Source organism: Aphelocoma coerulescens, chromosome 3 (genome assembly GCF_041296385.1).
Source record: "Aphelocoma coerulescens isolate FSJ_1873_10779 chromosome 3, UR_Acoe_1.0, whole genome shotgun sequence".
Classification (NCBI taxonomy): domain Eukaryota; kingdom Metazoa; phylum Chordata; class Aves; order Passeriformes; family Corvidae; genus Aphelocoma; species Aphelocoma coerulescens.
The window spans coordinates 55920693-55946704 of NC_091016.1; the positions used below are offsets into that span (position 1 = coordinate 55920693).

At 39.6% G+C, this 26012-nt stretch overlaps 1 protein-coding gene across 7 annotated transcripts in view; it reads left to right on the top strand.

Annotated features, from left to right (window-relative positions):
• The window catches only part of CHRM3 (cholinergic receptor muscarinic 3), a 265817-nt gene that overhangs the window by 712 nt on the left and 239093 nt on the right, over positions 1-26012 (top strand). For 3 of the 7 annotated variants that reach the window (XR_011149879.1, XR_011149880.1, XM_069010352.1), the window contains exon 1: positions 920-1081. The exons of 1 other annotated variant lie outside the window; for it this stretch is intronic. The gene's annotated coding sequence lies outside the window, so the exon portion shown is untranslated. Of the gene's footprint in view, positions 1-919; positions 1082-13889; positions 13996-14918; positions 15047-22746; positions 23467-26012 lie in introns of those variants that run through there. 3 more of the 7 variants (XR_011149881.1, XM_069010353.1, XM_069010355.1) reach the window with 3 other exon arrangements.

Here is a 26012-nt window from a genome sequence, read left to right on the forward strand (position 1 = left end):
TATACTTCTACAGGATCTTTTAAAAATGCAGATTTCTTACATTCTTCTGATACAACACATTTTAATGGAGTATAAGCATACATTAATAAATTATTTGGCTTCCTATGAATTTGTAGCACTGATTAGATGAGAGGGGAGAGTATTTTAAGCAGACCTTTCGAAAAGTTGATAGTAATGAATAAATACCATATTTATATTACAGAGCTATATGAGGGTATGTGATTTGATTAAGAGGCATATTTAATATGCAACAGAACATTATTTACTCTCCACAAACGGACCACAATCTTCAAGCGATAGCTACTCACGTCTCAATTAAAACAAATGAAAATAGATTAAAAAAAAAGGGGGGGGGGGGAGAGGGAAGAAAAAAAAAAAGGAGAGAAGGAACCATCGCAGACTGACGGAAGGCTTTCCCGCATAACCTCATCTTCTGTGGGTCCTTGCTACTTCGCAAGTTGTTGGCAAGGGCGAGGGATGCCTTTGGCAACCCTCTGCTTTTAACTCCCTGCAACCCGGGGCCAGGGTTGCGGGCAGACTCCCTCTCGCTCGTCCCCGCCCGCCCGCGCACCGCCTCCCCCCGCAATGTCCCACCAGCTCAGAGTCACCCCGGGCCGTCGGGCCACCCAGCTTCGCACCTCGGCGGTGCCGCCGGCGGCCGCCAGCGCGCTGCCCGCGGTGCCGCCGGGGCACCCAGCGGGCCGGGGTCGGCGGGCGGGGCGGGCCCCGTGAGGTCACGGCGGCCGGGCCAATGAGCGGCGCGGCGCGGCGGGCGGCGGAGCCGGGGTGTCCCTCGTGCGGCGGTGCATGGGGCGGGCGGCGGCGGTGGGCGCGGGGTGAGTGGTCCCGGCTCGCCCCCGCCCACCCAGGGGCCGGGACTGAAGGGGCGGTGCCGCTGCCCGGGCACAGGTGCGGCGGTGTCGGCGTCGCGGGCGGGTGCGGAGCGCCCTCCTCCCGGCGGGGGATGTTCCGGCCGCCGGGGGCGCGCCGCCCGTGGGAAGCGCGCTCCTAACGCCACCTGGGCGCCGCAGGGAGCGCTCGGCGCGGAGCGGGCGGTGCGGGGTCGCCGGGATCTGGGCAGGTAGGAAGGAGGAGAAACGCCGGTTCGGGCGGGTCTGAGGGGCTTTTGTTTGTTTGTCCTCTCTTCTGTGTGCGGGTGTCAGCGGCGGGGAGTGGCGTGCGGCGCCGCCCGGGCCGGCAGCGCAGCAGAGCTCGCCGCGGGGCAAGTTGTGCGAACGGTCCCCGCTTCGAAGCGGTTGAGGAGCCGCAGAACCCTCTGTCCGCCCGGGGCGGGGGGCTGAGGCTGTGGCAGCGGCGGCGGCCGCCGGAGGGCTCCGCGTACCGCGGCGGGGCTGCCCCACTCCCGGGGGGACTCGGAGGAGCGGCCGCTCCCGAGGGCTGCTGCGCCCCCCGCGCAGCGCGGTGCCGGCCGCCCGCCGTGCGCCGATGGGGCGGTGGGGTCGGGGATCGCGGCTGCCCGGTGCGGCGTCCCGTCCTGTGGCGGATCGCTCCGGAGCAGGGCTCGACGTGCCGCCCGCTGTCGGGCTGGTCCCGATGGGGCAATGAGGAGTGCGCGGCAGTGCGCGGCCTCCCCCCGGGCAGGTGGTTGTAGTCCCCGCGGCTGTGCGCGGTGTCCGCTCCGTTCTGGATCAAACGAGGTTCTTCGGGACTGCGCACCGGAGCGCGGGCTGTCGTGTAGCTGGAGTTTGGGAAGGCATCGGTGGGTAGGGTGTGCGCTGCCAGCGCACCCACAGGAGTGTCTGAAGCAGAGCCCAAGTGTTTACTTAAAACCAGAACTAGCCGTATTCCCTTCGCTGTTTAAGTCTCGGGGCAGAGAAACCCAAATGGACTCGTGTGCAGGGCTATGGATGCGCTCGTGTGGGTTTTCTTACTGATTAACTGTCTTCTGATTGCCTGGGATTACTTTGGAAAAACGCAAATCCCAGCTAATATCTGTGCTGACCATATATAGAAGTAGTCGCAGTCAGAAGGTCCTTTAACTTCAATATTGCTGACACAGGTCGAGAAACTTTAAAAACAGCAAGCCAAAGCCGGGATCTGTCCTGAGGATATTTTTGTCCAAGGGATTTATTTTCCTGTGTTTGCATCACACATTGACTGAATTATTCTTACTTTTTGTTTGTTTATTTACCTGCCTATACACCTCGAAGTTAGTGAATGATATATTGATTTTATTTTGTCTGCTTCTATTTAATCTGGCATTGTTTGGTTTGCTTACTTGTCTTGGACCAAGACTGCAGTAGGGAACACTGCTTTTTCCGGAATGGAAGCCTGGTTTGGTGGCTTTCAGAAACGTGCCTCAGCTTGGAAGCAAGCAGGTTGCTCATAGAGTAGCAATTTTCCATGGCGTGGAAGAAGTATTGTAGGGTTTTCTGATGTTGTGTGTTTTGTGCTCTCTTTAAAAAAAAAAAAAAAACAAAAACCAAAAAAAACCACGTTGGTTTTTTTTTTTTTTTTTAAATAGCTCTGCCACTACCAGAAGCTTTTATGTGTACATTATTGTCCTATGGAGCGATGTGAAGACTATATTTTCCAGTGTCGAATCTCATTCAACATAATGGGCTTTTATTTCAGTGTCATGTGCATGTTAACAGGGTAACTCCAGCAAGAGGGAACAAGAATCCGTTGACTTGAGCTGAAGCATTGAAAACAATTCTCTTGGACTGTTTTAGATGTAGCAGTTTTGTTGGATTTTAGTAACAAAGAAATAAGATTCTCCAGGGATAATCCAGTATGAAATTCATCTGATTTGCTGGCAGCTATATCAAAACATGTTGTACGTTCTCTTCTTCTACCTGATACACTTTGCCATCAAAACCAGAAATTCAGTTTTATATCCTTTCACGTTTAATTCAAAAGAAATAGAACCTAACCTAATTTATTACAGAAACTGTCATGAGGTGTAAATTCATCTAATTTTCAAGTAGATGGATGGTAACTTTCTGAAGGGAGCTGATTGCGTACTTTATATCATATATCTGTATATGGTCAAGTACAGTGCATTTTTCTTTCTGTTACTGAAAAGAAATTCATCTTTCTCGTAGTAATATAGTCTGCATCCAACAGCTTATTAGTATATTTTAGAGTAGCAATCTCAGAGGTAGGTTTTCATAGTGGAAACCAACCATGACCATATGAAACATCATAAACACAGTGCTCAATGGTGCCTTAAATTACAGTTCTACGTATTAGTGCTAAGGAGTAAAATGTCTTGGTGAACTTGTAAGCTGGTCTAAAAAATTGTCACACTTACTACATGCTTCATTCTAAAGCTATAGTAGCTGCTCTAAAACTAACCAACCTCCCTTTCTTGAATTAGTGTTTGGATTTTAGTCTTAATGCTATGAATGTTTCCAGGGTCAAATCCTGGAATGCTAAAGAAAATCTTGTGATGAGTAATGTGGAAATTTCTTCCACATGAATACTACAGCATTATGGTTCTTATGTTCATATCTTCCATTCTCCCTCAGTCTTGATTGCAGCAGACAGCCTAATTGTGTACTTTGTGCCAGCAATTACTGTGCTTACGCAGTGTTATGTGACTCAAAAAGGAATGGGTGCAAAAGGTGCTTGACACTAGGAAAATGTTTGAAGTGATCTGGATGACCTTAATTAATATTGTTCATTATCATATTACAGCTTGTTTGCCATTAAGAGGAGATGGTGTTCTGAGGATGAGACAAAAGTATCTGCGCAATATTTGAAGGCAGCGAAAGCTCTGCTCAGTGCATGAAACCACATGCTTGCTTAGTTCAGTACAAAATATGATTTATTATGAAAGGTTTACTAATATTTATGTTATCCCTTACTGTAATGGCAGATTCTCTTTTGTGAAGATATATAATTAAGCTTTAAAATAAGGAGCAGTATGTATAAGATTATGTGGGGGAAGATATGCAATGCCATCTCAGTATCCTTATCTAAGTACCATAGTTTGTGAATATGTAACATATGTTTAAATGGATCTATCAGCTTGGAATGAAAAGAAAGAGCCTGGTAACACCAAAAGTCGTCTGTTTCAACAGTGTTGCTACTTTCTCTGTGACTTTGTTCTGTGTCTTTTTTCTATTGAAGAATATCAGTTCTGCTAAGCTGCATGGCTGCTGTACACATGAAACTGTCAGAGGTGCTGGGAGAGTCCCCATCACCTACACCTCTAGAAGCACAAATTGTGCCTCCCAGTCCACCCAATAGTGTTGCAGCATGTACGAGTCTATGTTCCTGATGGTGTTGGGGTGCAAAACATTATAAATAAATTTAGTATAAGCCTGGTGTGCCATGATTAGGTTAAGACTTCATGCTCAGGAGTTATGTCTTATTTTTGTTTTAAGAGAGGCTAAGAGCAGGCTGCAACATTTTCTATTTCTTGTGCCTTGGTTGAGTGCCAGCAGAACACAACCTTGTCCATGCAGGCCTGGCTAGGAGATTCTGTGAGGGCAAAGAGAGAAGCCGTTCTCCTGAATGTAAAATGTTGAAATTACTGTGTGTACAATAGGCAGTGATGTACGATTAACCCCCTCGCATATTCCAAGTATGTGGTTTCATGCTGGAGGCATCTGTTGGTGTAAAGGAGGGAAGGCTTAAGTGAGTTTCTTTATTAAATGTTTGCAGACTAAAGGCAAAGTGTTTTCTATGGTTGGAAAATATTTGGAAAAACAAAAGATGTCAGTTATATTACAAATGATAAATAATTGGTTGCTGAAATGAGAGCTAGAGGTTGTTTCATATTTCTCTAAATTAATCTTGATGGAGATAGTTACAGATAAATACTTAATAATACAGGTCCAGTATGGATTATCAGAAAATGTTTTCCTGGGCATGATTAGAAAATGCAGATACTTGTCGATGCCATTACTTTTCCTTCTGTGTTTTCCGTGCTTTCTTTCTAAAGAGTAAACAAGAACCTAACTGTTTCATTTAAAACAATTTCCTGCAAGCAAATGCAAAGTTTTGTTCATTTAGCCCAGTGCAATATAGCACTTTAGCCACAGTATCAGAGTTCCACGCACACCAAACATCTGATAAAGTGGCTGTTCTCTGTTGTGGGTGTTAGGCCTGGTCTTGCTCTCCAGGATGTTGTGGCTGCTCTGCTAGTTTGTCGACAGTTCTTGTAAGGGTAGTGAATATAACTGGGGGGGGTTCCAGGATTGTCCCGTTACATTCAACAAGTTGATGGACTTGTGTTCTATAATGATATATATTTCTGTATTTCTATATTTTTTCCTTTCCCTCTCTGGATAAGAAGGCTGTGTGATGATGTGTAAGGTTAATCTCTCAATTTATTTGGATGATAATCTGTCCTTCTTCATTCTCACAGGAAGAAGGGTAATTATGACATACAAAGGTTTATAATACAAAAAGTCAAAAGTTTACCTCTTATAAATAAGTTCATAGATGACTGAGAAATTTGGAAGGAAGGGATTGAAAAAAGATGTTTGAAGTTACCAGGACATGTCTCTGTGTGTACATCACTTCTATTAAAGGAAGCAATCTAATCTTGGTGCTAGGGGTTGGCCAAGGGGCTTTGTACAATATTATTTGTGTGCTGAGCTCTAGGTGTGTTTGTGTGTAACATTTTGTCCATCACTACCTTACTTGACAGCACTAGGTGTACTGGAGCCAGATGCTGAGGGCTCTGCTTGGACCTATAAGGCTCCACGAAGTATGACGGGACAACTTTTCAGGTCAAGTGTATAAAGTCGTGACAACATACATTGTCTTGCAGCCTCATTACTCCTCTCTGTCCTTCTCATAAGCAGGAGAAGACCCTTCCAGCATCTAGGATTAATGGGTTTTAAGAAAGCTTCCCAACATTCCTGCATGAAGGTCTGAGGTATCCACTGTAGCATCTAAAGGAAATAAACCTGACAGCTTTGAACTGTCATGATAGACATGCTATCTATCATCCACAAGGATTTATAAAAAGCCTCCATTATTTCATTATGAAATAAGTAAATTCGAGTTCAGTAATTATGTGGGTTTCTAGTAGTGGGAAATACATTATTAAGGCTGTCAAATCATACATTACAAAAATCTCCCTAAATACATACTGAGGAAACTAAGTGTTCCATTTCCTTCAGCCTTGCACTACAGTCACGTAGAGCCACACTATATCCTTTATAGGATTGAAATAACAAGTCTTAAAATAACCCCAAAACCTTAAATACCTTGTAGAAGGTCCTGGACTACCACAAAACCAAATAATTTGGTAAGATAATAGCAGTCTTGGTTTACAAAATTAATTACCTCTTTTGGTTTCATGTGACCTGGAAAACACTTACCTGCTTCATGGCTGTTAATCAGGGATGAGAATAAGCAGGTCATTATCTTGAAGCAACATACTTGCATTCACTAAAAATGCCAAAGAAAGGTCCCTGAAAAACACTCAAGGAACAGTGTCAAATCTGTAGAGAAAAGTATTCGATTCCCCTTCCTGATACTAATGTAGTTTGTCCCACAGGGTGCCGTTATGTATGAAAGGAGACACATCCCTGTGGTCTTATGGGAATTCCTGAAACACAACAGAGCCTGAGTCTGTCTGGAGGTATTAAGGCAGCAATATTCATGCTGCATGTACTGAAGCATGAAATATCCATTATGCTTGTTTTTGTAGCTGCAAGCTCTGTATTGGTCACCTATGCAAAATCTTACTGCTTTTTTTTTTTTTTTTTTTTTTTTTGGCCAGAAGCCTTTTAGCAATTTCCCATGTTTCTCTAGTAAAAATTAATAGTGCTAATTGCCACTTCTTTTATCATTAATTTCTGAATCAACATGAAGTATTGCTATAGCAACAAATCCTTTCGAATTTCACTGCAGACAATTAGTAGGAGAATTCAATCTCAATATGTAATAAGCACAATTGTAAGAACTATTTGAAGGATTAAGGAACTTCCTTTTTAAAAAGAAGGGGAGTAATGCAAACACTCAAAACTGTCATGAAAGAACAGAACTTGAAAATTTTCAGCATTCTCTTCTTATTAATCATCTCCAGTTCCTGTACAAAGGTGCATAGTTGCTTTGAACAAAATAATTACAGCACACTGTGTCTCCTCGGAGAAAAAATACATAATTCCATGGAATGCTCTGGAGATTTTTATCTCTGAGAATAATACTGTTTCGACATAAACTGCTGCATCTTCTTTCAAAGGATGGTGGCTCTTCAGCCCTGACAGTGCATGTACGGGAAAACCCTAAGCAGGTTTCAGGATTAGCTGGACAGCAAATATCACAAATTTATGAAGTCAGAATTAGATGGTCCTTTATCGCTGCTTTTTCACCAGTTGAAGCATCTTTTTCGTCAGAATGGATTGCTGTTTGCATCTTACCTTGTCATCTCTCTTGATAACAGGCAGACAGGGGAAGTTGCATATATGGACACACAAAAATCAGGAGGCATAAGGGGTGTGGAAGTGCCAAATACCTGAGGAACACCGGAATAAAAGGGAAGGGTCTTGCACTGCCAGCCCATGATCAGTGTTATTACCTGTGATAGATTTCCAAGTAGTGAAAGCTTATAAATCTATAGGGGGAGCTATGCTTTCAAGGATGCTGATTGCATTGAAAAAGGCTTGTGTGAGAAGAAAGTATGAGGACAGGTGAAGGGTACAAATGATAAAACTGTAAATTAGGGAAATGAAGGGGATAGTCAAAGGAGGGGCAGTGCTTGTAAGAGGGAAGTCTGAACAGAGTTTCCTGGGAGCCTCTGACTCTTGTGTACATACAGGACAGAGAAAAGAAGGGTGAACAGGAAAAGACCCAGAAAAAAATGGAACAGTGTTGACCCTAGGTGCTGAGGGGAGAAATGCCTTTGGTAGACGTCCTAGGAGGGACATGGTGGTTTCCTGGGAAGAACAGGTTGTTTTGTGGATTCTTCCCTCACCTCACGAAGTGGGTGGCTTCATAATGGTGCTTCACTGGATGTCAAGGCTGCTTCTTCTGTGTATTATCAAAGTATGTTTCTTTATATGCAGTGCTCCCACCACCCAGCAGACCATCTGTGGTTACCCTGGCTGGACTGTTTGCCTTGCAGGTAGTAATTGGAAGGAGATAAATACTGAAAATGCAATTGCATGCAAGGCCACACCTCTGCAACCTTGTCTTGTCAGAACACCTCTTCTTGGAGAGCCCTTCAGAGCCCTCTGCATAATGTCAAAGTTTTAAGCAGTCAAAGTTTTAAATTTCTCTTCAAGTGGTATCTCTTGGTTCTTCCTTTTATTAGCTTTGTGGCTTTGTTAACTGGGAAATCTGAAAGAAAAATCCGCAATAAAGGCTAGAGGAACATTACAAGAGACAACCGTGAAGAAATGCTGAGTGTCTTTTACTTCCAGGATTCTTGGAAGACAAATGATCCCTGGAATATTTACTTATGTAAATATTGTTCTAAATATCTATTGCAGAAAACATCTAGTAGCTCAGATAGCATCAAAGTCAGTTTAGCAGTGTATCTTAAGGAGAGATGGAAAAAAAGAAGGCTTGGAGTCCTATCTTGGGCTTGAACCTGCTGAGGTAAATTCAAGGAGACTTAAATCTAGTTTGGAGGCTTGCAGGGGAGACTTTTGGATATCAAATGTGTTTGTATTGTTTGTCTGATCATTGCTTTGTATAAAATTGTCTTGTATTTTCTGTGGAAAGAGATGGAAAGAATTCTCTCTTAAGAAAAAACGAGATTTTCTCTGGAAGACAGAAGAAATTGATCTCTAGTGTCTGGATACAGTAGAAAAAAAACTAACAAAGAATGGCTTTAGAGCAAACATTGGTGAAAGGTCTACATTGAAGCAAATATGTGTCAAAGAGAAACTTACAGAACTACAACTCTAGGGGTAAAGGATTGTGCTGTAGAAAATAGTTGCTAAAAATACTGCTATACAATGCAGAGAGAACTAGTATAAATAGAAAAGCAATGAGAATAATTTGTACCTATCATTTCTGGAAACTGCAGTTCAATAGCTACTGGCTGGTGGTGATGTGTTAGGCACATGTATTGGTTCTCCTTTTCCTTGGTGTTAAACTGCAGTATGATACAGGCATACATCAACAAGTCTGAAGGCAGTGTCTGACTTTCCTGTTGATAGATAGTCATAGGTATGTGCCTTGGATTGTCAGGTTTTTCATTTTCAGTCACACAGACAGCTTTCCCTGGAAAAGCATAATGCCTACTAAGACTTTGAAATAAATATATGGGTGACTGTTAATTTTCTTCCTGTTTCATATCTCCATTCAAAAAATTCAGTTGTTTTGTGAAAGCAAGTATATGGAAGGTGAAGATGAACTGTACTTTTCAGAAGCAGCAGACGGTGTTTATACTGTTGACTACTGAGTCAGTAATTTTCATTCTCACTCAGCTCAATGAAAGCTGTGTTTGTTTGCCAAAGGGAATGCTAAAGCGGCAAAAATGTGCAAGCAAGATTGAAGAAAGTTTTACTGGGTTCATGTGGCTGGATTTTGGTAGCGGGGGGAGGGATGCAGGGGCAGGCTCTGTGTGAGGCAGCTAGAAATTTCTCATATGCCAGATGAAGCCAGTGCCAGGCGTCTCCAAGATAGTCCTGCTAATGGTCAAGGCTGAGCCCATCAGTGATGGTGGTAGCACTTCTGGGAAAACACATTCAAGAAGGAAAAATGTTACTGTGCAGGACAGCAACTCTGTAGTTCCAAGAGCAGGGAAGAAGGAGGGGGAGAGCAGAGATTGCCCAGCAGCCCGTGGTGAAGCAGCTGTGTCCCTGCAGCTCATGGGGGGCCATGATGGAGCAGATATCCACCTGCTGCCCATGGAGCAGACCTATGCCAGAGCAGGTGGATGCTCGAAGGAGACTCTGACTCTGTGAAGCTCATGCTAGAGCAGGCTTCTGGCAGGATCTGTGGGCCTATGGAGAGGAGCCCATGCTGGAGCAGGTTTTCTGTCACAAAAGTGTGGATCAGGTTTGCTTGTGACCTTGCAAGGGACAGTTGAAGCAGTTAATGAAGAAGTGCAGTCTGTGGGAAGGACTCAGTTTGGTGAAATTGGTAGAGGACTGTCTCCTGTGGCAGGGACCCCGTGCTGGAACAGGGGAAGAGTGTGAGGAGCTCTTGCCCTGGGGAGGAAGGTGCATTAGAGACAATGTGTGATGAACGGAGTGCAGACCCTAATCAAGGGGAAAGCTGTCTTTAAGATATGTGTTTAATTCCCATTATCCTACTCCAATTCTCAAAGGGAAAATTTTCCAACTTACTACTATAGTGGAGTCTGTTTTGCCCATGATGTCAGTCAGTGCGTGGTCTCTCCCTGCCCTTATCTTGACCCTGGAGTCTTTTGCTGTTATTTTCTTTCCCCTGTTCAGTTGAGGAGGGGAGTGATAAAGCAGCTTTGTGAGCACCTGGTGTCCAGCCAGGGTCAACAAAAGGTTTATAAATACAGCAGTAGGTTTGCTCATCTGTGAAAAATGGTAGGAGATTTAAAAATAATAATAATAAAAAAGTTAGTTTAATATATAGAAACCTTTCAGTTAGTCTTTAAATACTGACTAAGATGTGATAATTTTCTGCTGCAATGTCTCTAGAAATTTTAGATATTCTTTCGCAGTGATGTTAGTTTGAATACTTCCATATTGAGCTGGATAGAACTTAAAATAAGTTACAAATTTGTGTTAATTTGGACATGGAATTGTGATGCTTTCTTTAATGTCCAAACTCTTTGGGAGCTGATGAGTTTTTTGTGTTGGATATCCAAGTTTTAGATTTATATCCAGTGATCCAAAAATTGGATGTTTGTTTTCCTGGTGGAAAGTTCATTGATGTATTCATTCAAATCTTAATTTTCATGATTATGATTCTAAAGGTCATATTTTATGAGCTATGTTTCTTGTTAGCACCACTTAAGCAATCCATTGTTAAAACCACGTTTTTACAAGCTGCATAGAAGAGAGTTTTAAAGCTATTTACCTTTCCAGCCAGTTTGGGGAAGAAAAATGTCATTTGTCATATTCACTTCTGCATTCATTGTGATGTGTTGAAGCTGAACAGATAACATGATTTTTACTAGTGTATATTAGTCTTCTCTCCTGCCTCCTCCCCAATTAACAATGTTAAGTTAAATGAAAATCATGACTCTGGAGAGACACTTTTTTTCCAGAGTGCTAAGCAGGCATGGATTTAGTTTTGTCAATTTGTATTAAACACTTCCTTGAACGAGGTTGGAAAAAAATGAATTAGGTTGGAAAAAACCCGAAAAAACTCTCAGCCACTCATTTAAGTAAGTGTGTGTTGAGTCTGACATCCAGAAATGTGGTTCACTAAATAGGTACTTGGAGTGCAGAACTTTTGTGAAGCATTACATGCTGAAGCTCTTCAGGGCACTGAAATCTGCTGTTGATGTTACCTGCCAGGATCAGCTCTTGAATTATGGTTATGGTAAAATCAAACTTTTAAATGCTTGAAATGGAAGAACGATGATTACGTGACTCTTGTAGGCTGACAGCAACAATCAGGAGAAAAACAAATATGATCTCAAGTTAACTTGAAATAAAACAGTATATGAAAAATCTCATTTCGCCTAATTTCTTTCCCACAGTTTTAGTACATATACACAATTTTAACTTGCTGTCGTATTTGCAACCTAAGAAGCTAGACAAATATGATAAAAAGATAAATATGATCAGTTATGTTGTTTCCCAGAAGAAAATATTGGAACTGAAACAATATTAACGTACTGATTACTTTTTAATGTAGCTAAATATCTAATACCTAGCGACCTGCTAGTATTGGCACGTGGAGGTCTTATCCTTGTTACATCAGTTGGAAACTTTCCTTGGTACAGTCATACCAGGTGATCAGTATCCTTTTTTGTGTCAGATATGATCAACCTTTTCCACTTGATATGTTGTTGCTTGGTGGATTGGTTTGTTTCTAGGAATAATGCATTCCTTTTACAACAGCTGTACAGTCTTGCCTCTTCTTCTCTTAAATTTTGCTGTCGTACTGTTTTTATAGAAGGTAAGGAGAGGAAAGGTTCCTTTAAAAAAAAACCCAACAAACAACCACCCTCACCAAAAAACAACCTCCCCCCCAAAAAAAAAAAAACCCAAACCAAAACAGACATGACCCCAAAATGTTATCCTTTTGATTTTATCGGATGGGAACTTTTCCTTGATATAGCTCACATAATGGGATGGGTAATCATTTATTTCCATTGTATATTGATTTATGTAACAAGAATACTAGAATACTGAGAGTACTTGGGCTGCAGCCTTTTGTGGTTGTGTGACTCTGATTCTGCTTTCTGATTCTAGTTGGAATTGGGGGTTGCAATGTCATTAAGGAGAGTGTTTCTGAATCTTATTGCTGGATGTACTGAAGCCTTGGATTTCCAGACTGGTCCTTTGAATATGCAGATTTTTTTTTTTTTTTAATTGATCATGTTTTTTGATGCTGCGGTTGTGTTTCTTTTTAGCCTGAGCAGTTATTTTCCATTACATATTTATTGTTTACTACCATAAAAATAGCTTTTGATGGCCTTTCACTTGGTTTTTCAATTGGTAATGTTGCTGCTGCTGCTCTGAGAGTAAACAGATTCAAGGCTTTGTGGACTCATTGGTAAGTGACTTGAATCTACAGTGTTAAATTAATAATTTAATTTTTGCATGGATCGTGGAAAGTCTTGCATCTAACTCATGGCCAGATGCAGTTAGCGTTGTCAGTTTAGGGAACGTAAGATAATTACCATACTGTTTTTTGACAGAAGTACTAAAAAGAAACACTTCTGTAGGGCATTTGAGAAGTCTGATGACTAAGATGATAGCTTATGCTTGGGCCTGAATGTGTTTGCTAGAAAACTGTAGTGCTGATATTCCCTTTTACCCTCCTGTTTCCCTCCCTCTACCCCTCCCCCAGTCTTTAATGCCAAGTGTCCTGGATTATTAATGATTAAGAGCAGTGAATAAATGCAGGAAAGGTTCACTAGGCATGGTTGACTACCTCCTGCAGAAGGTTAAACTTAAAAGGTACAACATAAGGAAGAAGCAATGTAGGAGCATTCTTTTGGTAGTTGTATGTATACACCATCTAACTGTTTCTGTCTTACTAAAAATGTGGGGTGACACCAAACACTGTTAAACTAAAGGTTGGGGGTTTTTTTTGTTTTGGATTTGAACAAATTGAGGTTTCACTTCAGCCTGTATTTCACTTCCCTTTTACTTTTTTTTTTTTTTTTTTAAGCTCAGAGAAGGAAAAGTGTAGGGTTTTTTTTCTGGTCAGTTTTACTTGTGTGTTTCTTTACAATTTTTTTTGAGTTTTCCATTTTTTTCTACTGAAGATATTACTGTCTCTTAGTTAAATTGAAACAGAAATGTGAATGTTGGAAGTGTGTGGTCAGTTGGTCTTGTTTTAGTTAATGATGTACTTGGAGTGTACGTGTGCAAAATATAGTTCAAGGCCTGTCCTAATCAACTTAAGAAAAATAAATTGAAATAAATAACCCCAAACTATTTGCAGCTGTTAAATTATATTAATTTAAATGAGATTAAAGCTATAATGTGTAGCTATTTTCATATGAAGATAAGCTTAAGCAATATTCTTCCTCTGATCCTAGTTCAGAGTACAGCCAGACCAGAACCTTTCATTTGAGGATTATAACTTCCCTTTTGAATTTCTAGTCATGTCTTTCTTTACTTCTGTTCGTTAGCTGTATGCAATTTTCCCAAATATTCTCATTTATATGTTATTTGTGAGTTTGTTTCTGATGCAGTGATCCATATATATTAAAAATAGTGAGAATCATGGAACTGGAATAAATATTCTAAATAGGTAGTTAAGCACAAAATCATAAGAATAGAGGTTTTTTATTCATAGCCTTGGGTAGGAAGTGTTGGTTTTGATTGTGCTTGTTAATAGATCTCAAATCTGGAAGAAACCATGAACTATTGGAGAAACTTGAGTGAAATGGCACACATGGAGTAAGAGTTGAGGTTCTACAGAAGGAATCCCACTTGTATTGTGCATGTGAAGGTAAGAGTCATATTCTGAATCAACCTGTAAGTGTGAAAGATCCTTGATATAGTATTGCTGTATTAGTAGTAGAATTAATGATGGATTTGTGTTGTTTTGGCATTTTATCTTTTCAACAATATTTGGAGAGAGCTGACTGAGAGCTGAGTAATGCATTGAACAAAAAGATGAGCAGCTGGTGGCTCTTATCAGTAAGCTGTTGAAAACTGCTTGGGGTTTCAGTGATATTAATAGGCTATTTGACTGTGTCATTTAGTTGCAAGGCTTTACCTTTCTACTAAATTCTTACTATCTGGATTTAGTGAAATGTTAGGCCCACTGGAATATTGTGTAAATATGTGAAAATGGCTTCAGCAGAAATCTGATGCAGGATGCTTTAAAATGGATAAATGACTATGTTAAAGTTTTTTCAGCTACGTGTAGCAAAATAGTTATTGAGCGTTTGCTAGCTATTTGAACTTTACCTAAATTGATGGTCCTATAAAGTAAACAAAAAATTCAGATATGGGCAAAGAAAAGGTGATTGAAATAAGGAATGCATGATCACGAGTTGTACTGTCACCGTAAGATGACACAAAATTGAATGTGCACACTATGTTTGACTGAAAGGCTATTTTTAGTTCTGTAATTGTAAATATCGTGTGCAAACAACCACAGAAGTATATTGTGATATTTTATCCCAATGAGCTTAATGTAAAGAAATGTAGGCTAGCATCAGAGTGGTTATGAATTAGCCACACCCTATTAGCTCACATTTACTTATATCAATTTGCAGCTCTGAAATCATCTAGAGAATATCAACTATATGCACTCAGCTTCTGCCACCCCTGAGAGTTTTAAATAACTACAGCTGAAGCTCTTTAGGCCTCTTGAGGGGGGAAAAAAAGGTACTATGTAAGCAGACGTGTGTATCAGCTGTTTTGTTTTCCTTTTGCACACCTTTGGTGCTATACGCTTTTGGTTCCTTCTGTGTTGTTTGTTGATCTTTCTGAGATGAAAGTCATTGAAAATGTCAGCTTAGTGTTGTAGTCCATCCTGGAAAAGCAAGTGTGTAAGTAGTGAATTGTCAATTCCCCTGCTGATATTTAGAAGTTTTGGCTGCCAATCCTGTATTTCAGGAGTTCCTTGAAACTGTTGTAATGAGAGTTGAGCTGAAATACTCAAAACTTTGTATGCTACAAAGTGCCTTTATTACATAAAAACTTCAATAAGAAATGTGAAAGAAATAACTCTGGTTTGAGGAATTTGTTTACTCTTCTGACAAAGTAAAAATTACTCAGATAGCTATAGTCAAGGGAACTTACCTGATTTTTCAGGCATGACCTATGAATCTCTGCAGTTCCACAACAACTATATTACTACCTCAGAAAACTTTTAAACTCTCTAGCTTAGACAGCAGATGGATGTGATACTGTCTAATTTTTACTGAGTTAGTGCTATGGGATTTCCCCTTTGCTGTTCCTGTTAATCTTCCAGGTTTAGTTAATATTAAGAGAAAGGAGATGAGGACAGTTATCTTACTGCAGAGATAGGCTGGCCACCCAAGAGAGTTTAAAGTTTATAATGACTCTAGTCAATGAGGAGCTGGGGAAGTTTAAATTTCTGTCATTCATAGATCTGAAGTGCAGGGCTTTCAAACTTTGGCATTACCATTATGCCTTGAAAATCTAGACAGATATTTTAGTTTCCACGAGACAGTGCAAGTTGTCTGATAGTGAGGTATGGGAACTTGGAGACAATGGCAGGAATGAGATAATGGGTAATGATGGTGAAATAGTTCCCTAGCATGTATCCGTGACTTGGACATGTATAAGCATTTGCACAGACACTTATCAATGAGGGAGAAATGTTAAGATTTGGCTCCCAGAAAACTGTATATAATCTTAACATGACTGGCTGTACCCCAAAGTGCTTGTGAGTTTGTAAACTGATGGTTACTACTGAGTCATCAAGTATTTAATTTTTTTGTCCCCTGAAAAATGGAGCTGGTAATCTATTTCAATAAAAAACTCCCCTCCTCCCAAAAATTTGCTATAAATCTGTGACAGCTAATCCCATGAAACATTGACCCTGATGTGGGTCAAATGTTTGTGGTTTTTTTCTGGGTGTTTAGCTTGAGGAAGTAGTTTGGAAGTGTGTTTCCAGTTTCCCAGCCACCTGTTACAGCTTGCTTTCTTGAAACTGTTTGTTATTTCTGAGGCTACTGTATATTTCTCGCTGAACTATAAGGCTGTAGTAGTCAAGTATTTCCACAAACTGGATTGCTGAAAAACCCTTTGGCTACAAATGTAAGCCAGTACAATGTGTCAGTATAGCAGGTATGTTTCACCATTAACATGAACTGCAAGCAGAACCATAAGCACGAGACAGGAGAGTTTGTGTATGTTGGAGTAAAAAGAGTGAGTAGGTGGATTTGGGAACTCTCGTACAGGGAATTGGGTAGATTTAGCAGTGCTCTTCTGCCCTATTGCTTTTGCCATAATCCGTATGTAACTAATTCCTCTGTATGCTCACACAAATGATTCCCCCTTTTTTTTTAATCTGTTTGAGTCTGCTCTGTGCAAAACGAGTTCATCAGTTGCAGACCACTTCTCCACCAGAAGCACAGTAGTCTGACAAGCCAGCAGAAGGGGTGAGAACGTGGACAGCATTTGCCATACCGTCATAGTACATTAATTTTACCTTAATTATACTTTGGCCTGTGATTAATACAGGTCATTGCTGCCTGGTCACATTGTAGATCATGCTGAAAATTGTACAATGACAAGTACAATTCCTCTGAGTCATTTTGACTTCATGGCTTAAATAACCGTGGTTTAAACACAGTAAGGAAACTGTTTATTTTTAAAATGTTTCTAAGAAGTCCTAATCCCCTTTTGGGGTAAATGGAAGAGTTTCTGCTATGAGATTACTCTTAACTGTAGAAAGCAGTCAGGTTGAATACTGAAAAGGAAACAGAAAAGATAGTTGTTCTGCTTTCTCAGCAAGTAAAGTGAAAAGATTTCTTTAGCTTGGGTAGATTTGCTTAGTAGCACAAGGGCTGAGTGGGACGTCTTCGCAGATCAAATTGAGTTGAATATGTTCTCAGAAGAAGACTTTGGACCAGGAATGCCTAGAAGCAGTCTAGCTCAATGCCTGCGCATCAATAAAACGCATCACTGGATAAGAAGGGGGAATGATTAGCTTGGGATAGATCATTCATTTGCCATACAAGGTAGCATCAGGTGTCTTGTTCTAAGGACTCTTGAATACTTCTCCTTTTCCTGAAGACTTCCTCAAACACACAACTTTTCTGGTTTGCATTGCTTGTAGATCATGGTTATACTTTTTGTAACCAGCTAGCACATACCTGAGCAAGAATTGCAGCCTTGCTGTTGCGTCCCTCTTTGTTTCTTAGCAAGCATCTCTCTTTCTCTCTTAATTGTAAGTCAGGTGTTTTCTTTCTCCATGTATTTCATATCACACGGTATAGCTTCAACAGGAAGGTCCAGTGCCTGTGTCTCATGAAGGGGAGAGTTGCATGTGAGTGACCTGGGAGAGGGCTGCCCTGTAGCTGCATCCCCTGCTATCACTGCACTGACCACTGAGCAGCCTTCCAAGAGCTATGCTTTGTCTTGAGCTTTTCGAGTAACCACTTTGCCTGAAAGCCATAAAATGCAGGAATCCTGGTGCTACCTCAGGACTTGCTGGGCTGCCTGTGAAGCAAAGACAGGAACGCAGCTGGGGCTGACAGTGTCTGTGTTTATGTTGTTCCTATTCATCATTCAAAGCCTTTGGAGAAAAGCCCTGCCAAGGGAAAAGTAAGGTCTCAACTGTGTTCTTGGAAGTCAGAAATGTATCCTTGAACCCATTGGTTCAATTCTGTGCTGCCTCTGAGGATACTGTTTGGCCTGAGTGATAATTGTAAACTCTGTGCATGGGCTTTTCTTTCAAATATAAGTTACCACAAGATATTTACATGGCATTTACGTGCCTTTTCACTGCTGGTTGAGTGTAACATATTTTCTTGACAGACAATGATTCAGTGTGGTCTCTGTTTTGCCATTAAAAAAGTCTGGAACAATAGTAATTTGGGTTGAAACCAATCAATTGCAAAATTGAATCTGTTGGCTTTACAGTTTCATTTAAAAGACAAAAGATTTTATACTTCTGAGTTTCTTGTGTGTTTATATAAAAAGCTGTATGAAAGGATTAAAAGTCAAGTCACGCCAAGACATAAAGTAAAGCAAATTCTTTGTTGACAAAATTCACAGCAAAAAATATAAAAAAAACCCCAAACCAACAATGCAAGCCCCTTCATGTGTAGTTGTGGTAGAGGTTATACTCTTGGGAGTTGTTTACTGGCACCTTCTTTTAGGAGTAATGACTAAATAGGTAAATATGTGTGTAAGCGCAGTTCTGTCACCCCTCTTTCTTCATATTGCAGGAGTCTGGCAGGACCGTCCATAAATGATAGCTGCTCTTCAGTTTTACTTACTTGTACATAGATGTAATATGTCTTTAGAAGTTCTAAATTCTTGTCATCATGTATAGTTATGTGAGAAGTTTTTTTGCTCATAGGACCAGATGATAAATTGAAGTGATGAGCAAGTGGGAGTAGGAAGAAAAGAGCTCTGTTTGCTGAGTCCTATATAATTACATTTAAAATGATGAATGAGTCAAGGCTGAGTTATCTGGGCATATATGCATACTTAGAGGTTAGTATAGGTACAGTAATTGCATTTCTTAGATAACTTTCTTATTCTTTTTATGTAAATGTTTGCAAGAACATCAAACTTGCATTCAATAATAACTTTCTATCACTAGGCAGAAAATTAACATCAGAAAGCTCTTCCTGGTATACTTAATTTTATATACAAAGTACTTGACTAATTTGGCCCCAGAAGCTGTTCCACTCTCTCATGTACATATATTCTTCATTGCCTTGATATCTCAGGGAATTTTGTTCTTGGGTGGAAGTAAACAAAAATGTTCCGTCTGCTATTTTAAGCAACAAGTGGAAACTTTCATGAGTGAAACAAAGAGTTGAAATATAAACTTAAACAGCCTTCAAGTTTAAGTTCAATTTTGGGGTTATAAGCTGCTTTTGTAAGACTTCACTGTAGCTTCATTGCTTCTTAGAGATGCATGATTTTGCATGACTGCAAAACACTTAGCATTTCACTGAGGTAACAGGAGGGAGAAGAGACTTGTCTCTTCTTCTTGAGAGAAGACGGAGGAGCTGGAAACCTTCACTCGTCCATTTGAAGTCTCTGTTGGCTTCTGTAGTGGGAATCGACTAATGAAGAAAGCATTTGACTAAAACCTCTGTCTGCTGTGTTTTTCCTCATCTTCACCTGATTTTTGTTCTCTTCTAGAAAAACTCTGGACTTGCTGAAACTACTCTTTAGGTGCTATAAACATACCGTTTTGTTTATACCCTCAGATTTTTGCAGGATCTTGTCTTGTATTGCCTACTGTCAAACTAGAAGTTGTAACTGCTGATGTGCCTCTTCTGAACTCCTGGTTTTGATTTCCATTTAGCTGAAGGTGCCTGCAATTGCATGTCATGTTTAGTATGCTACAGAGATAACAGCCAAATAGAGATGCTAATCCATGGTGTGAGAGTCATAAAATAATCATACAAAGCTCATAATGATCCCAATTTGTCACTTTGGATACTGAATAGCCTTTTATGGGGTGCCAGTGTAGATCTGTAAGAAATAAGTTGAATATCATTTTGATCATCAGATGCTTAATAGAGATGAATGACGCTGGAATTGATACAAATGTTGTGCCCAGTCCTTTCCCAGAAAGATGCTTGAGGGAAATGTGCACTGAATTCTTCCACTATAAGAGCCAAAAGAAATGAATTAATTCACCTCTATAGAAACAGGGTCCAATTAAGTTTAGTATGTTGGACTTAATTTTTTTTTCTTGATATTCTTATAAAAAACAGTAAGAGGACAAGCTAGTAGCTGTTACTATGCAGGTATATAAGCATTGTTAATGCAGTTTCCACTGCTTACATCTTTGCAGCATTCATGTAAAACGTGAAATAGAATGTTGTGGTGTTTGCTGTCTGTTTGTTGTGTTTTCATCCTTAGCATCAATTTTATTCAGTCTGAGAGAAGTGTTTATCTTTTCTAAAATCATATTTTTACTTTGCTATTTTGAACTCTGAAAGCATGATGGACTGCAAGGCAAGAATACCTAGATTAAAGTTCAGTTTATTTTGAGCTTAGGGCTATAGTACCAGTACTAGGGCAGCCTGAATAAAAAAAATTCAATTTTTTGAAGACACTCCCCCTTTAAAATGGTTTGAATTTTCTGTCATGGACCTTTTCTCTTTAATTCTCCCATTTCTTCAAATTCTTTAAAAATAATTACCATTTGGAAAAGTGAAAACCTGTGCCAGGTGAGCTAAAGATTTATTGGCTTAAATTCTTTTGTCTTGCATAGCTGGTTTAAGCAATGTATGCTTTTATTATTAGCAGAACCCATTTTGAGTTGGAGAGAGTAGGAAATAATATGTAATGTGAGCAATATACTTACTCTGAAGAAGGTGTATCAACAAATACTGTTATGTTTCAATAATCCATTCTCATATGCATTTGTGAAATTACTGATACTGTTATCATTGCAATAAGAGTTTTCTATGAAATGTGACATCGATATGGAACCATAGTATTACCTCATTCTGGCTTCCAAACTGGACTAAATAACACTACAATCATAATTATGCTAGTCTAGTAATACCCATGTATGTCGAGGAGATGAGATGGTAGCATGCAGGAGGAATGCTGCTGTTGTGGGAATGGTTGAAAGCACAAAGCTTTCCTGATATAGCTGAACCTTTAAAATCTACAAGGATGATCTCACTTGCTCCTGAAGCATAGCAGTCTCTGAGGCCACACACAGGACATGCAGACCTCTCACATATGCCAGTTTAAGATAGGTGAGGATGCATTTAAACTGCAGGCATGATACAGTTTTCTAAACTGAAATTTTGTTGCTAGGTCAAGCTTAAGGCTTATCTCTATGAAGGTCATCAAATATCTGGTTACAAATGAACAAAGAGTTGGTTTTGAAAGTATAACTTAAAAGTTTCCACCTCTGTGATGATTCTTACTAACAGGCATGTGGTTTTTTTTGACACCTGTGCTGACACCTGTAATAACGACTTCCATAAAGAGATAATTTCATGTATGCTGCTCGTTTCTCTTCCCCTGAAATACCTATGTAATGCAAAATGTGGGTTTTTGTTTTCCTACCAAAGCTTTTGTCTATGACATGAGAATTTGTCACCTTTTTTGTGTGCTGTGAAGTACCTAGTTTATTTATTTTGTATGATGGTTTGCATAATTATGCTTCATCAATATATGAATTCGTTAAAAGTTGTGAAATGCTATGAAAGCACTCAAGCTTTCATATATCTCTTTATAAAGTGCTAGTTTAAAACCGTAATTCACAGGTGAGATATTGTAAACTCAGAGAGATACTTCTCTCCAATTTATGTATGCTGCTCTCCTTAGGACTAGATGAAACTATCCTCACAAATGTGGTATCATTTGTTAATACACATTAGAAAAGAGCTGGAGATTTTTCTTCAGCATTTCCCTACTCATAAAGGTCTCTCGTGTTTTGTTATTGTATATTAGTATTGATAGGCTTTTTTTCTAAAAAATATTTTTACTTGACCTGAGTACCACTTTTTTTCCTTCTTGACTATGGTAGACTCCTTTTGTTTATTCTACTGAAAGCATAAGTAAAGGTTACATCACTATATGGTAATCTTTGCATGGATGCATCTTGAACTGTTAGTGTGCCTTGCTCTTAATTTCCAGTGTTTTTTCTTGAAAAGCTTTGAAACTGCATATTTCCTTTAAAATATATACACATGAATAGAAATGGTGAGCAGAATTTTTGAGAAATAAAATACAGTAAATTGAGAAGACGAGTGGTTTTTTTGTTTTAAGTTTATGCTTTTATGTTATTGGATTAGTTTCCTTTGAAGTAATAAACACGCTGCTTTCAGATTGTGTTTATGGCCTAATATAAATTTAATAAACTTTCTTGGTCTGAAATACCTCTTGGAATAATTGAAATTTACAACTTATTCAGAAATTTTGTAGAGAAAGGAATAGGCAGGTTTAGTCAGGAAATGTGAAAATAAATGAGGTCAGTTTAATTGACATTTTAATTTCTGTCTGAGTAACTGTGGAGTATTATGGGGGCTGCTGCACTGTCTCACACAGTGGTGTTTATTTGTATAAAGCATGGCAGTTGTAAACGTGTGTTGTGTCCTGGCTTGTTCAGAACTTAAAGCTGACCCAAAGTAAAATGTATCTGCCATTTTCTAAAAACTGCTCATTTTTCAAAAGTTAGTTCTTCTTTATTTGTTTTTTAAATTCATCTTGGACGTGAAGTGAACTATGATCTATTCAATTAATACATACTGTGCTTATGTAGAGTACCCAAGGCACACTACTGCAAAGTTTGTCAGTCAAGGGGCTTAGCTTTCACCTGTGGGAGGATGCAGACCCCTACTACCTCCCCTTCCAGTGTATTTTAATTTTACTGTTCCTTTGAATAATTCTGCTTTATTCTAGTGTTTTTAGTCTCTAGAGAGAGACTATGCAACAGAAGAAATGAACACCTAAAGTGCAGCTCAGAATTCAGGAATTTCTGTCTGAAGAAATTTTTACCTTGCTTGTTAAGTGATAGAGTTAAAAAATGTCTTGATGCTCTAATATTTCTGCCACAATACAGGGAAAAGTGAAACAGCATGTGGAAGGCTGTATACCCACTCGTGCTAAGTGATTTTGGAAAGGGAGGCATAAAAAATCCAGTGTTGCCTGCAGTGAATGAATGTGGACAAGAAAAAAAATAAAATTACTAGGGAGCTTTCTGATTCTTGGCCTTTCTCTGTGAATTGAAGAGTATTTCTTCCCTTGACTCCTTCAGACATACTAAAGCTTTCAGTGGCCCAATCGCCTTGGAGATTCTTGACTGCCCTGGTAAGGGCTTAAAAAGAGCTGGCTGGGACTGGTGCTGGGAAGTCAGCCCAGGCTGTGCAGCCAAGAAAGAAAGGAAGGTCACACAAAGGGAAAACTTGCGAGGAGTCTGAGGACCTGATCACCTGCTGGAGGAAGAAGATGTAAAATCAGTCTTCTGCAACTGCTCACAATGTTGAAAGTTACTCCTTTGAGGGGAGGTACCTTGTGTACGGGCTGGAAGGCTGCAGAAGCAGCACAGCTTTTGTAGTCTGTTGATGCTTGCTTGGAAGGGGCAGAACAGTTCCTGTTCCTTGCATCCAGGACAGGTTATATGTTATTTCTGGTGAGTCCTAATATAAAATGAGTAAGCAGTCCCAGAAGCAAAGAATGGAAGTTGGGAATGTGCTCATCACTTTATTGCACTAACTACATTACCAATAAAGCATATGCTAAATGGATTAAGAAAAGGATGCCATCCCAAAAGTGGCTCTTCAAAAAGAAGTCTCTGTCTCTTCAGAGCCTAAAATAATTTTTGTTAATGATTTACAAATAAAGATGAAATCATTGACAATTATGCTGTCTACACATTTTATCAAAACAATAAACAGCTATGATGGTGAAATCAAAGAAGTTTCACAGTTGAAGCAGCCAGTTTCTAAAACTGAGGAAGTCAGACAGACCCCAGTCATAGGGCTGGGAATCACAGTCTGAAACACTTGGTCTTTGAAAGGGTCCTGTCCCCTAGGTGGTGCTGTAGAAAAAAAAAGGTTGTGATATTTGTATATTCATTATATATATATATATATATATATGTATGTATGAGAATATGCATCTGTATTTATGGGAATATACGCATACCTGTGCGTTTGTATATATATGTAGAAAATGTAACTGAGGTTGGTGAGGCTGACCCTAGACACTTAGTATTTGAATTTCAAACAAATGTTAAGGAATGAGGAAGAAAACATTGACAAGAGCAAATGTTCAGGAAGTTAGGATAAGTGTCTCTGGAAAAAAAAAAAACAACAAAACAACAGAGCAAACCTGCCTAGCTAAGTTTGCTGACAAAAGCAAAAATTGGAAGTTAATGCAATAATGGCACAGAGGAATTTTGAAAGCAAAAAGCCAAGTATTAAAACATTTTTCTCTCTGATGCTGTGGTTAGATGTAGGATGACTGAGAGCAAGGTCCAGATTTTAGCCTCAGAAGAGACAAGTTACCAGAATGAAGTTCTCCAGCCCCCAGCAGTCCTTCATCACACCTTAATCCCGTGCTGACAAGCCTTCTCTGGCAAGCTGGCACTAGCAGACCTAAATACAGCAAATTAAATGACTGAAGTGAGATTTGCAAAGTACAGGAGATCAGAAAAAAATAAAATCTTTTGTTTAGATACAATATCTTCTGACCTTAAATTTGGTTAAATGCTGTTATACCTCAAAGGACTGCTCTTGATGTTTTACCGTTAAATTGACTGTTGGCTGCTTTTGTACAGTAGAAGGGGTAATGGTTTTAAGAGCTTAGATTCAGACTAGATTTAAGAAGGAATTTTTTTACAGTGAGGGTGGTGAAACACTAGAACACTGGAGAGGTGGTAGAATGCCACATCTCAGGAAATACTCCAGGTCTGGTCAGATGGGCTCTGAGAAACCTGGTATTCAATCTAGTTGAAAATGTGCCTGTTCATTGCAGACGGCTGGAATATATGGCCTTGAAAGCCCAATATATGACCCTTCCAGCCCAAATTATTCTTTGATTAATTTTTCTATACAGGAATTGTATGATTGCCTTGCTAATGTGGTGGTTTTGGTTAAAATATAGTTCAGTTGCATTGCATTGGTTAGCATCACTACTGGACACATTCTCTTAGTGCCTCCAATATCTCTGTCTGACCACAGACCACTTATTTTCTGGTTATGTCCTCATGACACATGATTTGATTAATCTTCTAGAACAACTGTTATTATTACCTCAAAATAAAATGGGAAGAAAAGAGACATTCCTCTAGAAAATTTTTATTCAGTTTTTCTTTTGCCTTGGTTTTCTATCTTGAAAATGATACAAAAACCCCTCCTTTTTGAGCATTTTTTTAAAAAGTTTTCAAAAAAAGTAAAACTGGCATTATTTGCTTTTCATAGTCTCTGTATTGAGATGTTTCTAAAAAGTGATATTACAGGCACTTAATATTTTTAAGACTTTGAGTAAGGTTAGTTAAAGGGGACTGCTAAGTATTTCTTCTAAAGTAATATATTCTTGTGGAAATAAAGCTGTCAGAGTTTACTTAGTAGTGTATTTTGGTTTTGTGTTGGAGCTCTAACTTCAGCCACTAGAACAGAAATCTGGAAAGCTGTATTTAAAGCAGGGAAACATTTTTTTAATAAAATGCAAACCTAATAAAATGCATCATCCCAAATCCTGTGTGTCCTGTGGTAGTTGTTTGGGGTTTTTGGTTGTTTTTCTTGGTTAAAACGTTTCAAACCACTACTGCTGCTTCTTATCACAACAACCCTAGAAGGGAGCAGCAGAGTGGAGAGAGGTCTGTTTTGGTCTGTATCCACAAATGATGCTTTTTTTCCCCTGCTGCACCAAATGCTGCCAGGGACTCTTCATTCAACCCTGAGAAGAGGGGAATGGCCACAATTTGTCTGATGAAAGAGATGGAGTTAGTGAAGAAGAAAACCTGTTTTCTTTACTTTCATCAGTTCCCATTCAGTATCTCTGAATGGATGGGTGGCCCCTGAGCAACTGAAAATGTCAAAAAGCAGCTACCTCTCAGCTTTGTCTCCATTATATCGTTGAAGTAATTCTTAAGAAAAGTAAGGAATATAAAATTAATTCAGGTAATGCTAATTCAGCAGCTGTTTTGAATATGTTAATATGCTAGAAATCCTGTTGAAGTAAAGGAAAGAATATTCAGGCTGTTAACTTCCAGTGCTGATCATGCAGTAGTATTATTAGTACTCTTCTTTTTATATTCTCACATTGTGGAAGGAAGGAAGATAAAGGGAATGTAAGGCCTATGTGCTAGTGTGTACCTTATGG